The following is a 16,998-nucleotide window of genomic DNA, read 5'->3' as shown; positions in this document are numbered from 1 at the left end:
ACCTTAGTATATATAGGCACTACATTAGCTGTGCTCTAAAACGTTATCAACGTTGTATCCTCGTAGTCGAGAAAGGAAAAAATAATCTGGGGTCATGTTTTGCCCTTGTGGAGACTTACTTCCCGGACAATCTTTTTGCCGCTATCCTCTTACGATGAAGGTGTGTCTTTGCGAACATGTTAGTATCGTGCGCTGCCGTCAGCATGAGGCATTTATTCATTTAGATCGCTTTAGTGGTACTTCTATTTGAATACTATGTTTCTATGGCGATGGGCCAAACTACATTACGACGTGGCCGTTTTCTGGCACCAAGCTAAAAGAAAACACGCTTGCTGAAAAATATGTGCCATCAGAGTCTCTTAAAAACTACTTATTACTTAGAACCACGCTCTTACGACGACCAGAGTCATACATTCTAGGATGGCACGAAGACATAAGTGTGTACTTTAGTTCTTCGTAAAGAAAAACACAAAAATATTTAGTTGGAATGTTGAGAGGTAGCCAAACGTCGAGAATTAGCTGCACGTTTACAAACATCGTCCGTCCAAAAACTTCCGAGAATGATTTTATTCTTGGTGTGTAAGTGACGTTCAGCGCAATTACTACGGTGGCAGCCTGAACTAACAACTGTAAACAACAGACGTGCCTTCGAGCAGCCAGTTGTGAGCAGACAGAATATTGGACGTGTGGCCATAGTATGTCAAAACTGTTATCAGAAATCGCAATGCAGGAACATCTCTAAATAAAGTGTTCCTAAGACATTCACTGGAAGTTTTGGGGACGAGAAAAGTGTGTGTAAAATTTGTTCGACACATCTTGACTCCAGAACAAAAGCAAGGACGCATGGATGCCTGCTGCGATTTGCTTGATATGCAAAACATGGACAATTCATTTCCAGTAAAAACCATTGGATTTGTGGAGATTTGGTGTTACCAATACGAACCTACCACGTAATGACACAGGCTAGAAAGTCACATGAAGAGTCAACCTTTTGACGACATGACCAAGATTGAAGGCCAATGCGACGCGGGAGTTGAACAAAAAGCCAAAGGACTCTGATGACAGTATCATGTTGTTGTATGATCGTTCTGTGCGTTGTTTTAAGTGAGGGGAGACTATGTAGAACACCTGAAGCATTAAAGCCGCCATCTTAACATTTCTCCGAGGATCATCCCATAAGTCATGGCAACTACGGTATATCTCGTGATAATGCGACAACATGAGAACTCCACGACGTGCATGGAACCGGTACAGAGTGTGTATCTGAATATCAACATAAAATAGGGTTACAGTACAGGTCACGGTAAAGGTTGAAATGAAACACACCTGTTTTGACTATGTATATTTATTGTGCACGGGTACAAACGAATAAAGATCAACTACTATGCTTCAGAATAGTCCCACAGTGCATAAATACAGCATTGCCAACGATGGCGAAGGTATTGATGCAATTAGCATTGCTGTAAATGTGTGCTACCTGCCGCCGAAATATGTGTGCGTTTTAATTTAGTTCGGAGCCACCAAATCATTTACATGTAATTCCAATTGGCTTGTTCAGTTTGAAGGAACCATTGAAGCTTTGATTTAAAGTGGTCTCCGGAAATCAAGGAAAATTGCCTGGCATGGATTTCGTCTTGCACTGCTTCGAAAACGAGTCCAGTGTCTTGAGAATTGCTCTATTTCGCTGTTCTCTACTTCTTTCGCAAAAGGAAAATATCAAACATCGTAGCGACGTAAATCACGTATATTTGACAGTTTATTATTCTGTAACTGTGATAGTGTACTTATTTCCAAATTAATCGCAAGCAAGATGTTCCATATAACGCGGAAACACGTAATGTTCGATAAGTAGTTCAAGATATCGAAACGATGTTGTCGACAAGTTATAGTAAAGAGAGAAGGGACGGAGAATATCTTAGTTGTGGTCAGCGCTGACGACTGTACCGAGATACTGAAGAATCATGTTGGGTTTTAATGGCTCGATGTTCTACTTGTGGCACTCCAAAAGAGGGTCTGATGGTATGACGCTTTTTAAAGACTACTGGAGATTGCAGTGACATTTTTCGCAAGAACAGAGGGATCGAGTAATACGTAAGGGATAAGAAAACCAGCCTAGTGCAGTTGCACATCTGTTTTCATGTAAATACGGGACAAAAGTAAATGTGTTGCTATTTTCTCTCACAAAGAACGGTAGAATTCAACTAAGAGGGCACACTAATTTGTTCAAAACTTACATATATTTCTATTCAAGGTGAGTCACGAGGTTTTCCCCCAGTCGCTGGAGGTTATTCCTTAGGCAATTTGGAACAAAAATGTAAATACAGTAATGTGATCAGATCCATAATTAAGGAGCTACAACAGAGTTCCGAAACATGCCACGGTGTATGGAGAGCTACACTTGTGTTCACGGGACACACGATGGGTCTTAGGTGGAAAAGTGCAGCGAGTGGTACCTTTGCATTACAACCACGTTTCTGATACTGCAGTCACTGTTTACTGTTATTATCCTCTGTGTACAGTACACTTTGCTCTGCCGTACAAGTTTTCATTGCAGGAGTATGGAGAGAGGGTGTACATTTTGGGCTTCTGTGATGGTGGTGCGAAAGCTGCTGTTGACGAATATCACCGTCGGTATCCTAATCATAGGATTCCGAGTGCCAAAACATTTAGTGGAACATAGCTAACATTGCTAGAAACTGGTGCTCTTTCCAGTATTCGTGTTCATTCCGAAAGACATCGTGACATTCAAGAAGAGGAAAACATTCTTAATTTAGAAGAGCGAAGTCCTCATTCAGGTACAAGACGCCTAGCTACCCAATTGAACGTATGTAGGATTCTTCATGAGAATGGACTGTATCCTTTTCATGTGCAGAAAGTTCACCATTTAGAGCCACATGATTGTGCCAACCGTTTGCACTTTTGTAACTGGTTAAATGGAAATTGGCAGCTCTATCGCTTCATAATATTCAGTGATGAGGCAACCTTTACAAGAGATAGCATCAACAAAATGCATAACATGCATCTCTGGGCAGACAAAAATCCCCATGCCACGGTAGTATCTCAATTTCAACGCAGATTCAGTGTCAGTGTCTGGTGTGGTGTGGTGTTATGTGTGACCAGTTACTGGGGCCGTTTATTCTCCCCCGAAATTTGAATGGTCAGATGTACGGTAACTTCTTACGAGATGACTTACCGCAGCTTCTTGAAAATGTTCCTCTGGAAACAAGACGCCACATGTACATCCAATATGATGGGGCACCTGCACACTTCCACCATGTGGTAACAGCTTATCTTTATCAGCGATTTCCACATCGATGGATAGGTCGCGGAGGCCCTATCGACTGGCCTGCCAGATCCCCAGATTTAACACCCCTAGATTACTTCATCTGAGGGTGGATGAAGGACATCGTGAACGAAGTTAAGATGGAAATACGAGAAGAATTGATACAACATATTTTCGATGCCGCAAATATAAGGAACGAGCCTGTGAAATTACGAAATGCTACTCGCGCAGTTCACTGCCGTGCGAATCTTTGCCTTCAAATGCAGGGAGGAAATTTTGAAAACTGCTTTAAATCCACCCTGAATGTAAGAGACTGCTACAAAATTGATTAAATTAATTATTATGTGCATTTTTGATAGCGAAATCCTACAATAAAAGTTTTTACTGCCATTTTCCTGAGTTTTTCAATTGCTGTATGTCCTTAATTATGCATCTGATCCCATTACTTTATCTATATTTTTTGTTCCAAATAACCTAAGGAATGGCCTCCAGAATCCGGGGGAAAACCTCGTGACTCACTCTGTATATTAATACATAGAATAGGATCTTTACGCCTAAATATTCTTCTCCATAGTATCCTTTGCAGAAAAACTTCTTTCGACATCGTAAACCGTTTATGAAGTAATGAAAAGTGTTTTCAGCTACAACCAGTCCAAATTTTTTGACATCTCCTTAAAATTGTGACTTGTAGTGCCTGAAAACCTACTGATTAATTTTAGCAATCACTTTCAAGATCAATAAAAATGGATCTAGATCATTAATCAAATATTAAGGATGACCACTTTGCGTGGTATGTTAGTTCGTTGCGTTACACACTGTATGTGGTATGTCAGCTTAAGCCAATACCGATTTTCATTTATTTTTTCGTCCAGCAATTTAATGAAAGTGAATAACAAGTATTTAAACATAACCGTTTAGCAAAGTAACGCCCAATGTCAACATGCTTTCATCAGAATGAAGTGAATATTAATTACGTTGTAGGTGCGAAATTGAACTGCAGGAATTGCGTAATCTTCGTTATGTGATTAAAGGTGCCCGTAGATTTGCAGCGTGCTTTAAATGTTCGTAAATGTAAAATAGTACACATCACAAAACTAAGAATTGTAGTATACTATGACTACATCAGCAGCAAGTTACAGATGGAATCGGAAAATTCATACAAATACTTGGGTGTAATACTTTGCAGGGGTAAGGAATGGAACGGTCATATAGGCTCAGTCACGGGTAAAGCAGGTGACAGGTTTCGGTTTATTCGTAGATTACCAAGTAGATGGAATCAGTCTACGAAAGAGATTGAATACGTATCACTGGTGTGAAATATTCTAGTACATTGCTCAAGTGTGTGGGACCCATACCAAGCAGGACTGGCAGGGGATATTGGACGTATCCAGAGAAGGGCAGCACGAACGTCAGGGGTTGTTTGGCCCGCCTATGAGTGTCAGATTGATGTTGAAAGAACTGAACTGGCGGACTCTTGAAGGTAGACGTAAACTATCCCGAAAGAGCCTACTTACCAAGTTCCAGGAACCTGCTTTAAAGGGTAAGTCTAAGAATACAATACAATCCCCACATATCGCTTCCGTGGTGATCGCGAGGACAAGATTAGCTTGATTACATCAGGCAAAGAGGCATTTAAACTGTCATTCTAGTCACAGGTATAATGGAATGTACCTTCTGTCATGCACTTCACAGTGGTTCGTAGAGTGCAGATGTAGATCATGTATGTTGTTTCTCAATACCTTTTTCTCAAAACATGCTAATCGTATAGGGATGAATGAGATGTCGTTAGAAAGGTTTCTTAACCGTCTTCTGACGTTGCATAGCAATTTTGCGCTACAGCTTACTATTTGCGCTAGATATTGACATAAAATAGACTTTGAACTATGATAGGCAAAAGGGCATCATGGATGCCCAGATGCGTACCTACATTTTACGAAGCTAATTTATTAACCACGAATAAAAAGCTCCCTTTTCATATTAACTTAGTACTTATTAACTGGATAAATTATATACAGCATTGTCATAGATAACAACCTTGAAAACTGCGGTAGTCCGTTATCTTTAACCGTCGTAGAAGGAGAGTTTTCTAAACGAATATACTTTCCGAAACGACAAACATATTTGTCATTGTCACCTTGAATTGTAATTTATCTAACACTACAACGACCTGACAGGCTTATTGTAACTGAACACGTTTGTCAAGTTAAAGTTACAGGTTATGTGGCCCTGCTGTCAGACCCTGACCTCTGCCCGTCGTACAAGCCGGGACAAACATTCCAAATCCAAAACACATTTTTGAAGACATTGGAATGTATATACAAGGATATATGATGAAATCCTGTTTATTGTTTCACGTCGTTCGGCAGATTTTAAAACATTTTTTTCTCTTCATTCTCACAACTGCCCTCAAATTATTCCAAATAGTGTCATTACTTAAAACTATAAAAGTGCGAAAGTCTCACACGAGTCCCCCTGTGTAAATGTAAAGCGCAACGAGGTAGGGAGGTTATCGAGATCTGCATCCAATCCGCGAGACTAATTGAAGATTGTCGGTCTGGTAACCGGCCAACCTGATCGTGGTTTACAATTTTGTCTTGGCAAATGGTGGACTGGTCCGCTATACCTTCTTCCGGAAAACAAACAGGAAAAAAAAAACAGCGCAAATATAGAACAAAGCTGTGACAATACACAGACAGGAGCTTATATGAGTTTCTTTCAGTAGCGTAAGTCAAGAATGAAGGCTCGAGTTAAAAATCCAGTAGATAAGAACGTCATTAGATGCGAAGCACTAGTTCGTATCGTTGAAGGGTAGGGAGCGATTTAGGCTATTTCCTTTCCCAGAGGAACCGTTGCGGTATTTGCATTACCTTATTTAGGTAGACTAGGGAAAACCTAGATCTGTATGGCCAGACTGGGATATGAACTCCAGTGATCCTGATTCCTTGTCCACTGTTCTACCACTGGGCCACCTCGCTCGAAGGTGACCGTTGTGCCAACAGGACGGAAAAATGAACAAATAACAATAAAGAAAACTATGGCTGATTTTCCGTGATTGGCGGACCATACCATAGGCAATATAGAGGCACATGCAGTGGGAAAAACTGACTGAGTGAGGTAAATTAGAAATGGGTAAGAAAACTGTATGCGCCACATTCCAATAGAGAAGGAATAGCTTCGCTGTTCGAATCAGATGTCCATCTGAAAGTAATTAGCCGGCTGGTGTAACCGAGCGGTTCGAGGCGCTACAGTCTGGAACCGCGTGACCGCTACGGTCGCAGGTTCGAATCCTGCCTCTGGCATGGATGTGTGTGATGTCCTTAGGCTAGTTAGGTTTAAGTAGTTCTAAGTTCTAGGGGACTGATGACCTCAGAAGTTAAGTCCCATAGTGCTCAGAGCCATCTGAACCATTTTTGAAAGTAATTAAATACAGGACATTTCAAAATAGGTTGATTTGACTCAACCGGACTATACACACTGATCAGCGAGAACATTATGACTACCGACCTATTACCGATATTAACCCGTCCAAGAGATAGCACCATCACATAGCAAGGAATGACTGCTAGTTACACACACGCACGGTACATGTAGTATCAGTGAGAGTGCTGCCCGTGTGCAGAATGGAGAAGGCGTGCGATCTCTCTGAAATCGACCGAGGGCAGATTGTGATGGACCAGAGCCTCGGCACGAGTATTTCGAAAACTGGACGACTTGTCGGGTGTTCGAGGAGTGCTGTGGTGAGTGTCTTCAACACTTGGCGAAACCAGGTTGAAATCGCGTCCAGACGTCGTGGGGTTGGGCGGCAACCCCTCGTTATAGATGTCGGACGTCGCAGGCTGGGCTGACTGGTAAAGGAGGACAGGCGGTGAACTGTGGCGGAACCAATGTGGGCAGAATACAACTGTGTCTGAACACACAGTGCACCGAATACTCCTAATGACGGGCCTCCGTAACCGACAAGCTGTGCATGTGCAAATGTTAACAACTCGACATCGGCCTCTACGAGTAAAATGGGCATGTGACCATCGGCACTGGACGTTGACACAGTGGCAGAGCGTTGCATAGTTTGATGAATCCCGATACCTTCTTCATCAAGTCTATGGGAGGGCGCGAATCCATTGTCTTCCAGGGGAACAGCTGTGAGACGGAGACAAGCTGGTGGCGGCTCCTTTATGCTCTGAGAAACATTCACGTGGGCATCCATGGGTCCAGTGGAGCTCTTGAAAGGCACCGTGACGGCCAGGGAGCATTGTAGACTGGTTGCTGACCACGTACACCGTTTCATGACGATCATGTGTCCCGACGGCAGTGGCATTTCTCAAAGAGATAATACAACATGTCGCAAGGCTAGGAGTGTGTTGATGTGGTTCGAGGAACACAGTGGCGAGTTCCAGTGGATGTGCTGGTCCCTCAACTCACCGGATCTGATTGTACGCGGCGTCAGAGCTCATCGCCCGTTCCCCGGAATTTACGGGGATGAGGCGAGCTGTGTGTGTGCAGACGTGGTGAAGCTCCCTCCAGCGACCTACCAAGGCCTCACTGCTTCCATGTCACGACGCGTCGCCGTTGTTATCCGTGCCAAAGGTGGCATACCGGCTATTAGGTGGGCGGTCATATGTTATGGATGATCAGATTACGTTCTACATGAATGAAGACACAGGGAGTAACTTGAATAAGAGCCGATACTTCTGTAGTGGCACGGAATATTAAAGAGATGGAAACGTGGAATATTGCCAAAGTTTCGTTGCCTATGCCAAGAGCCAGAGGCAGTACGTTAGCCAAGAGGTAGGAGGATTGAACATGTACCGGAATGTGTCGTCACGCAGGGGCAATGGCCTGGTTACACACAACAGGCGAGAGAGAATTGCTCAGCACGCGGGCTTGTGTTAGACGGAGACTTTCGTAGAGTGCAAGACAGAGGTATAGCGTCAGCTGTACTACATTTCACAACTTCGCGTAAGTCTCCCGTAACAACACGTAACTCTAAGGGGCGAGTACGACAGATGAATCAGCAGTATAAGTGGAACGAATGCGTTCATTACAAACGAGCATGACGTCAGGACGTCGCTCGTGCTTCCTTTAAATACGCCAGCTTTGACAGCAACAAGGCACTCGCACTCGCAGTCAGACTTGCAGTTAGCTGTGTACTGTGTCGCTGCGTAGCGCTCAGCTCGGAGATCGACACGTTAATTTTTATTAAGGAGATGTTGCAGTAAGGGCGGCCCATCCAGCAGCAGTACGTGAGGGGACAGTAGCAGCTCTGGTCCTCTCTGCTGCCGCTGTCAATCATCAACCCAGGATTGGCAGACATCGCGGCAGACTTGCTCGCCGCCAATGCTGACCACATCAGTGAGCCATCGTCGAGATCGTGCGGGGCCTAGGCCCTGTGCATCCGCTGTCACAACCGGGTCAGCCGACGACACTGGGGGATTGCAGCCCGTTCCCCCCGTCCACCGCGGACGAGCCACCAGGAGGAGCAGGGAAGAAGACGGGGTGAGATAGAGTACACTCCGCACTACGAGAACGCTTCTCGTGCCGACAGCGCCAGGACTCCAACCCGGACCCTCTTGCTGTCCGCCGCCGAGCCGGCCGGCCAGCCGGACGCCGCCATCCACGCGCGGCCGAAGTAGGGGCATTCCTCTGCTACGTCACAGCACGCGGCGCTGTGGTAGCAAGACTGGTGCGGCCCGGATCTGGTTTCATCGCTACGAGTCAACGAGGACTCGGGAAAGGTCGTTGATATCACCAAACCACATTGTACGCGGCAGGAATAAAGGTGTTATGAATTAATAATGTTTCTTTGGCGTTTCTGACGCTTCTACAGCCATTTCCTAGCATCCTGACAACTGGAGAGGTCACAGCTCGGCCATCCAGTCCACCGTAGGCGACCGGGACCACCGGGGCGCCTACACTTCTATCAGTGACTGAGGATGATGTTCTGAACAACATTACATCAGTATTTACGTATTTTTCAGACTAATAATTATAGCCATTACAAGTCGTATGTTTAAGGTGGTTAGTACTTCCTAGTACATGTGGCAAGAGCAAGCCATTAATGTCTATTTTTCTCTGGGCAGCAGGTCAGGTGTTGAAGTGTGGACACGTGGACAGATATGAGTTATTTTACACTGACAGGCGTAGTCCACTTAATGGTGAAGTACGACCATGCAGAAAACATCAGGCCATTAAGTTTGTTACACTCTATATATACTTCAAGTAATTTTAACTTACGCAGAGGCAACGAAACTTTTATGCACCCTATATATTTGTTGTTGTTGTTGTTGTGGTCTTCAGTCCTGAGACTGGTTTGATGCAGCTCTCCATTCTACTCTATCCTGTGCAAGCTTCTCATCACCCTATATATACTTAAAGTAATTTTAACTTACGCAGAGGCAACGAAACTTTTATTTTGGAAAGACCCAATCGATTTCAGAAATCTTTTAAATGTCCGCCTCTGTTGCTGATTGATATGCGCGACTTACGGTCAAACGGAGGACCCGGGTTCTACTGTGAAAGCTGTCAGAAATTTTTCCTTAGTGGGAATGGTGTGCACTCTTCCTCAAGATGCCAACTGAGGAACTACTTTACCGGGTAGTAGCCGTTCACGGACACGAAAACTGACAACGGCACGGTGAGCGGGGCACTGTCCTTTCATATTGCGTCTAATGACGCCACTGGCAGAAGATGACATGGCGGTCGATAGGTACCGATGGGCCTCTCAGGTTTACAATATCTTCTACATGCAAGAACCTAGAACCTTGGGGTACGTTTTACAATTGCATTTAGGATCGGAGTCTTCATTTACGTTTTACAAGTGTTCAGTGATCCCTCCACTGAACGCACGACAAACATCTAGACTATAGTCACACCCGTCGCATACTTCGGAAAGATTGTCTGGAGTTACTTGCTTCACTACTGTTGCTGTTGAGCGTCTCCGTTGATACAAAGCTGATGTAAGCAGAGGCTCAAAGGTGCACTGCGAGATGTACGTGCACACTGATGTGACAAATGTCATGTGTCAGCGATATGCACATATACTGATGGGATTAGTGCAGCGTACACAAGGTGTAAAAGGGCAGTGCGTTGGTGGAGCTGTCATTTGTACTCAGGTGATTCAGCTGAAAAGGTTCCCGAGGTGAGGCCGCACTTTGGGAATTAAGACTTTGAACAAGGAATAGCAGTTGGCGTTAGACGCATGGGAATTCAGCATTGCGAGGTCCTAAGTGTCAAGACGGGAGACAACGCAGTGGCTGACGGCCTTCACTTAGCGCCCGAGAGCAGCGGCGTTTCCCTGGAGTTGTCAGTTCTAACAGCCAAACAACACTGCATAGAATAACCATAGAAATCAATGTGGGAGGTACGACTAACGTATCCGTCAGGACAGTGCGACGAAATCTGGCGTTATCGGGTTATGACAGCAGACTACCGACGCGAGTACCTTTGCTAACAGCACTGCATCGCCTGAGAGACTCTCCTGGGCTCACGACCATATTGGTTGGACCGTAGACGACTGGAAAAACCGTGACATGATCAGATCAGTCCCAGTTTAAGTTGGTAAGAGCTGATGGTATGGTTCGAGCCTGGCGCAGACCACACGAAGCCGTGGAGGCAAATTGTCAACAAGGTACTGTGCAATATGATGGTGGCTCCATTATAGTGTGGACAGTGTTCACGAGGAGTGGACGGAGTCCTCTGGTCCAACTAAACCGACCGCTGACTGGAAATGCTTATAATCAGCTACCTGGAGAACATGTATAGCCATTCACGGACTTCATGTTCCCATGACAATGCACCATGTCATCAGGCCACAACTGTTCGCGATTGGTTTGAAGAGCAACCTGGAAAATTCGAGCAAATGATTTGGCAATCCAAATCGTGCTACATGAATCCCATCGAACATGTATAGGACATAATCGAGAGGTCAGTTAGTGCGCAAAATACTGAACCGCAACACTTCCGCAAGTAGGGACGACTACAGGTGCAACATGGCTCAATATTTCTGTAGGGGACATTGAACGACTTGTTGAGTCTGTGTCGGATCGAGTTACTGCACTACACTGGGAAAAATGAAGTACGTCACGATTTTAGGAGGTATCTCATGACTTTCGTCACCTCAGTGTTTACGCCTCTAACGATGGAGGTGGTGCAGTAACGTACTCTCGACGACAACCACACCTCACAGTTGCAGCTGCATTGCACTTGCGCAAATAGAGAACGCAACACATACTTCGTTGCTGCTTCACCGACATCTTGGCTCGATGGTCTCAGGGTAATGAACAAACGAGCGAGCTATCTGCACCAGGGAAGCCGCTACCGGCAACCACATGAACGTTTTACTGTGTAAGTTAAAATTCAACCAAAGATTCCATTCCATTCGCGTAGTGGAATCTTCTTGTAAAATCGTAATAATGTTTTTGCAGCACTCTGTATGAAAGTTTATTAGATGTAGGTGGGTGTGGAATGGTAAGATGTGAAGTGGTGCTGGGTGTGAGGAAGGTACGGTTGTCGCGCAGCTCTGCGTGTCAACCCATGACCCTTGGGGAAAATGTCCGTGGGAGCGCCTTAGCAATATATAGCCGATACGCCAGTCTGGCCACTTCGTGACTCGACGTGCGTGGGCACAGACTTTGTGTTGTGGTGTGTGTGTGTGTGTGTGTGGGAGGGGGGGGGGCAGAGAGGTGATCGTGACGCGGCGAGCTCTTTACGCATCTTTAAAAAGCCAACCCGCACCTTCCCAAAAGGCGAAGGGTCGCCGGGGCACCTCACGCCATAAGAAACCTATTGTCTGTGGGCCACATTATATGGAGGAATTGTTCTGAGTTATTGCTCATCAGTTAATCTGTATTCGTCTGCAGAATTCTAAACTCTATCTTTATCTGGCTAACTATTAATTTTATTGAAAGGGTCTTTATGCCAGAAAGTTCTTGAATTTTGTATATGATTACTTGTGATGAGTATAAAGTCGAGACACAAGAACTTCACGATAGCGGGCGACTCTCCGAAGAGTCGTCGCACACATTTTCTCTGATCTTTCGGCAGTTATTTGCAGTTTAGCTTCTGGACTGTATAGGTACAGTCAGCTCAAACCATTACTGCTTGCCACGTCTTTTATAGGACGCCCACTGTCAACAGATAGCGTCGGTTCGCTTCCCGTTACAAAGAAAATTATTTTTTAATTGGAATTTCAGTAATTATTCGATAGAGCTCTCCCAAATTAGTCTACTCCAGTATCCAACAGGGACGTAAAACACGAAGAATATACAGCAATCCAACAGGGACTCAGTAGTGCAAGACGCATGGCGGTAGCAGCCAGCGCGTGCCAGTGCAGTGCTGTCTCTACTGGAGTACTAGTTATTCTTCGAGTTTCGCTGTCCCTGTTAGTACATATCGATAAAACGATTGTCTCGCAGTAGACTTATGAGGGACTGCTCTCTACAATGGACACATAAAATTCCGCTTTAAATATAGTTTTATTTGCAACGGGAACGACGCTTTCCGTCGATACTGGGCGTTGCGTGAAAGACATTAGCGTCTATTTATTTATACGAAGCTACAGGCGACGTCTTTTATCAGTAGAAAAATTCGTATAAATCAAAATTCAGTAATGATACGTCGGATGGAGTAAGATATGGTGTATGCAATCTCTTCGAAACAGTGTGAATGACTGCACTTTTCCGCATTTCCAAAGAAACGCCACAAAGAAAAGAAAATTTTCGTCGACAGCACAGTCTTCCTCCCAGTGGTTTAATCCTACGAGAACCTAAGAAGCACCCGTGAAGATAAGTGAAGGGAAAATTTCACAAATACACTGAAGTGACAGTAGTCATGGGATACCTCCTAATATCGAGTCAGACCTCTTTTTGCCGTCACTGTGCAGCAACTCGACGTGGCATAAACTCATCAAGTCGTTGGAACCCTGCAGAAATGTTGAGCCATGCTGCCCGTATAGGCGTCCATAATGGCGAAAGTGCTGCCGGTGCTGGATTTTGTGCACGTACTGACCTCTCGATTATGCCCCATAAATCTTCAATGGCATTGATGTCGAGCAATCTGGGTGGCCAAATCATTCGCTGGAATTGTCCAGAATGTTCTCCGAACAAATCGCGAAGAATTGTGGTCCAGTAACGTGGCGCATTGTCATCCATAAAAATTACATCATTGTTTGGGAAGACGAAGACCATGAATGTCTGCTAATGGTTTCCAAGTAGTTCAGATGGACCAGAGGACACAGCCTACTCCGCGTAAAAACAACCCACACCGTTAAGGCATCACAACCAGCTTGCACAGTGCCTTGTTGACAACTTGGGTCGATTGCTTCGTGGGATCTGCGCCACTCACGAAACCTACCATCAGCTCTTACCAACTGAAATCGGGACACATATAATCAGGATATGGTTTTTCAGTACACTAGGGTCAAACCAATTGGTGACAAGCCCAGAAGAGGCGCTGCAAGCGACATCGTGCTATTAGCACAGGCACTTGCGTCGGTCATCTGCTGCCGTAGCCCATTAATACCTAATTTAGCCGTACTCTCGTAACAGATACGTTCGAGGTATGCCCCACATTGATTTCTGTGGTTATTTCACGCAATGTTGCTTGTCTGTTAGCACTGACAACCCTACGCAAACGCCATTCTTCTCGGCTGTTAAGTGAAGGTTCAAAATGGTTCAAATGGCTCTGAGCACTATGGGACTCAACTTCTGAGGTCATTAGTCCCCTAGAACTTAGAACTAGTTAAACCTAACTAACCTAAGGACATAACAAACATCCATGCCCGAGGCAGGATTCGAACCTGCGACCGTAGCGGTCTTGCGGTTCAAGACTGCAGCGCCTTTAACCGCACGGCTACTTCGGCCGGCTGTTAAGTGAAGGCCGTCGGCCACTGCGTTGCCCGTGGTGAGAGGTAATGCCTGACATTTGGTAATTTCTGCATATCCTTGACAGAGTGGATCCGCGAATATTGAATTCTGATGCGTCTAGTTCCATCTACCATTCCGCATTCAAGAGCCTGTTAATTTCAGTCGTGTGGCCAAATCCCGTCGGAAACCTTTTCACATGCATCACCTATGTAGAAATGACAGATCCGCCAATGCACTGCCCTTTTATACCTTGCGTATGCGATGCTATCGCCAACTGTATATGTGTGTATCGCTATCCCATGACTTTTGTCTCCTCAGTCTATAACTATGAAAAAAGGCAACGGAAAAGTATCTCTGAACAGTGGCCATTCTGAACCATCGTAGTGAACATGACGTGTGTCTGCATCAGCTTCCTTTGCATTCACCCGCTTATTGCTGCCACATTGCGCCGGGACCTGAAGGAAGACTAGACAGTATGACGACGTTCTGGCAGCCAAGACAATGACGGGCGGTTTTCGAAGGAGCCAACAGTGGAGAACAGTAAGTTGACACCCAGGAGCTGGGTGCCACGCGCATTTCCTTGACCAGGTGCAGTTGGCAGAGCTGTGCTACAACCAGTAATGTATGCCTTCTGTGGGTCATTGAGCCTCTTCAGTCACAACTACTGCGGTGAGTGCCTGTTGAATAAGATCACCGGGCCGTCTCCCGAGCCAGTCAACATGTTATGCGGTCAGCGGCTGCACGAGTCCTTTTGGACGCCGAGAGATGACAAAACCGCACAAGGTCTGCTGAGACTTTAACAACGCTAGTGTCGGTCTAGAGAATGTGAAGTTAGTGTAAACTGAAATTAATTCTGACGTGTAGAATTTATAGGGTGGGAAATTAATGTGGCAAGTACGGAGCCAGATCAGATAAAAGAGGAAAGTTACCTATTGGTTTAGGTAACTACGAGCGAAGGAGTTCATACTGCAAAAGGAAGGGAAAAGAGTAAGTCATATGAGAGAAAAGAACATAGTGTTGGTGTCAGTAGTGATGGAGGAAGAGAAGGAACCTATCACAATGCCCGAAATGTATTAGTGTTGACTGACTTAAACACCTAGTTACTATACTAATCGAGTCCAATGGATTACTCTGCCCCCCCCCCCCCCTGCCCCCAAAGCCCCTTCTTTAACTTCTTGTTTAGCGTTCTGTCCGTCATATTTTCTCGCCCCCCCCTTCCTCCCAAGCCTTCTCCAACCCCTCTCACCCTATTCTAATCTACCCAGTTTCAACACTCAATCAAATATCCATCCATGTTTCTTTTGTTGCTTCCCCCTCCCTCCAAAATCACTCCCCTCCTATCACTCTGCAACCCACCCCCGCATGCACCTACATGTAACACCACATTTCCTACTTATCCATCTCACTAACTGTCCCTCACACTTGGGCCTTCCAAGACCCCCTCCCTCCCTCTCACTTTTTAATCACACTCTTCATGAATGAGATTTTCACTCTGCAGCGGAGTGTGCGCTGATATGAAACTTCCTGGCAGGTTAATACTGTGTGCCAGACCGAGACTCGAACTCGGGACCTTTGCCTTTCGAGGGCAAGTGCTCTACCAACTGAGCTACCCAAGCACGACTCACGCCCCGTCCTCACAGCTTTACTTCTGCCAGTACCTCGTCTTCTACCTTCCAAACTTTACATGGTTCGCAGGAGAGCTTCTGTAAAGTTCGGAAGGTAGGAGACGAGGTACTGGCAGAAGTAAAGCTGTGAGGACGGGGCGTGAGTCATGCTTGGGTAGCTCAGCTAGCCGGCACGGTAGCTCAGCGTGTTCGGTCAGAGGGTGTAGCTACCCTCTGTAATAAAAAAACTGAGTAAACGGATCAATGAACAACCTGAACGAGTGTCATCGGACGTCCGCCACGAACTTCAAAGAACAATATAGAACAAAATGAGATTAAAAAAAAAAAAGTTGGTAGAACACTTGCCCGCGGAAGTCAAAGGTCCCGAGTTCGAGTCTCGGTCCGGCACACAGTTTTAATCTGCCAGGAAGTTTCACATTCATCATCTTTTTCTTTCTCTTATACGACCATCTAAACCAAAACTCCTCCCGGACAGGCCATGAAGGCCCAACGCCACCGACCAGCCGCCGTGTCATCCTCAGCCCATAGGCGTCACTAGATGCGGATATGGAGGGGTATGTGGCCAGCACACCGCTCTCCCGGCCGTATGTCAGTTTCTGAGACCGGAGCCGCTGCTTCTTAATCAAGTAACTCCTCAGTTTGCCTCATAAGGGCTGAGTGCACCCCGCTTGCCAACACCGCTTGGCAGACCGTATGGTCACCCATCCAAGTTCTAGCTCAGTCCGACAGCGCTTAACTTCGCTGATCTAACGGAAATCGGTGTTACCACTGCGGCTAGGCCGTTGGCCTTATACGACCTTCGCTTAACAATAACTCCCCCCCCCCCCCCACCGTTTTTTCACTCCTATTGCTATATTTAGTATTTTTTATGTTATTAATCGCTTATTATACAGTTATGTGTGATTCATTGGCTTTTGTATTTTATTTCATTCGTTCCTTACAGACTTTGCTTTCTTCATGCTACATGACATGTTCATATCATTAACGATCTGATGTTTACATGTAAATGCAAAGATGATGATTCACAATGGCGCTTACAGTGGTAATCACGTACGGTTCGATGACACCTAACACTAGCAACCTTATATCTGTGATACTTCTATATTTTAATGTGTCAAGTCTTCTAGAGTCTACATTTTTTGACATCACTTTCGCAGTTACGTGGTAACGGCATGTTCTAGTCTTGTATTTACCGGCTCTCGCATTATTTTTTTCCACATATGATTTGCTT

At 45.3% G+C, this 16,998-nt stretch overlaps 1 protein-coding gene and 1 non-coding gene across 2 annotated transcripts in view; both read right to left on the bottom strand.

The window, feature by feature from the left end:
* The window catches only part of LOC126188542 (uncharacterized), a 720,097-nt gene that overhangs the window by 217,698 nt on the left and 485,401 nt on the right, over nucleotides 1-16,998 (bottom strand). The window lies entirely within an intron of this gene.
* On the bottom strand, nucleotides 15,685-15,759 carry Trnas-cga (transfer RNA serine (anticodon CGA)). Its single transcript has one exon. It is a non-coding gene; the product is annotated as a tRNA-Ser (tRNA).

This window comes from Schistocerca cancellata, chromosome 5 (genome assembly GCF_023864275.1).
Source record: "Schistocerca cancellata isolate TAMUIC-IGC-003103 chromosome 5, iqSchCanc2.1, whole genome shotgun sequence".
NCBI lineage: Eukaryota > Metazoa > Arthropoda > Insecta > Orthoptera > Acrididae > Schistocerca > Schistocerca cancellata.
This window is presented reverse-complemented; position numbering and strand designations above follow the sequence as displayed.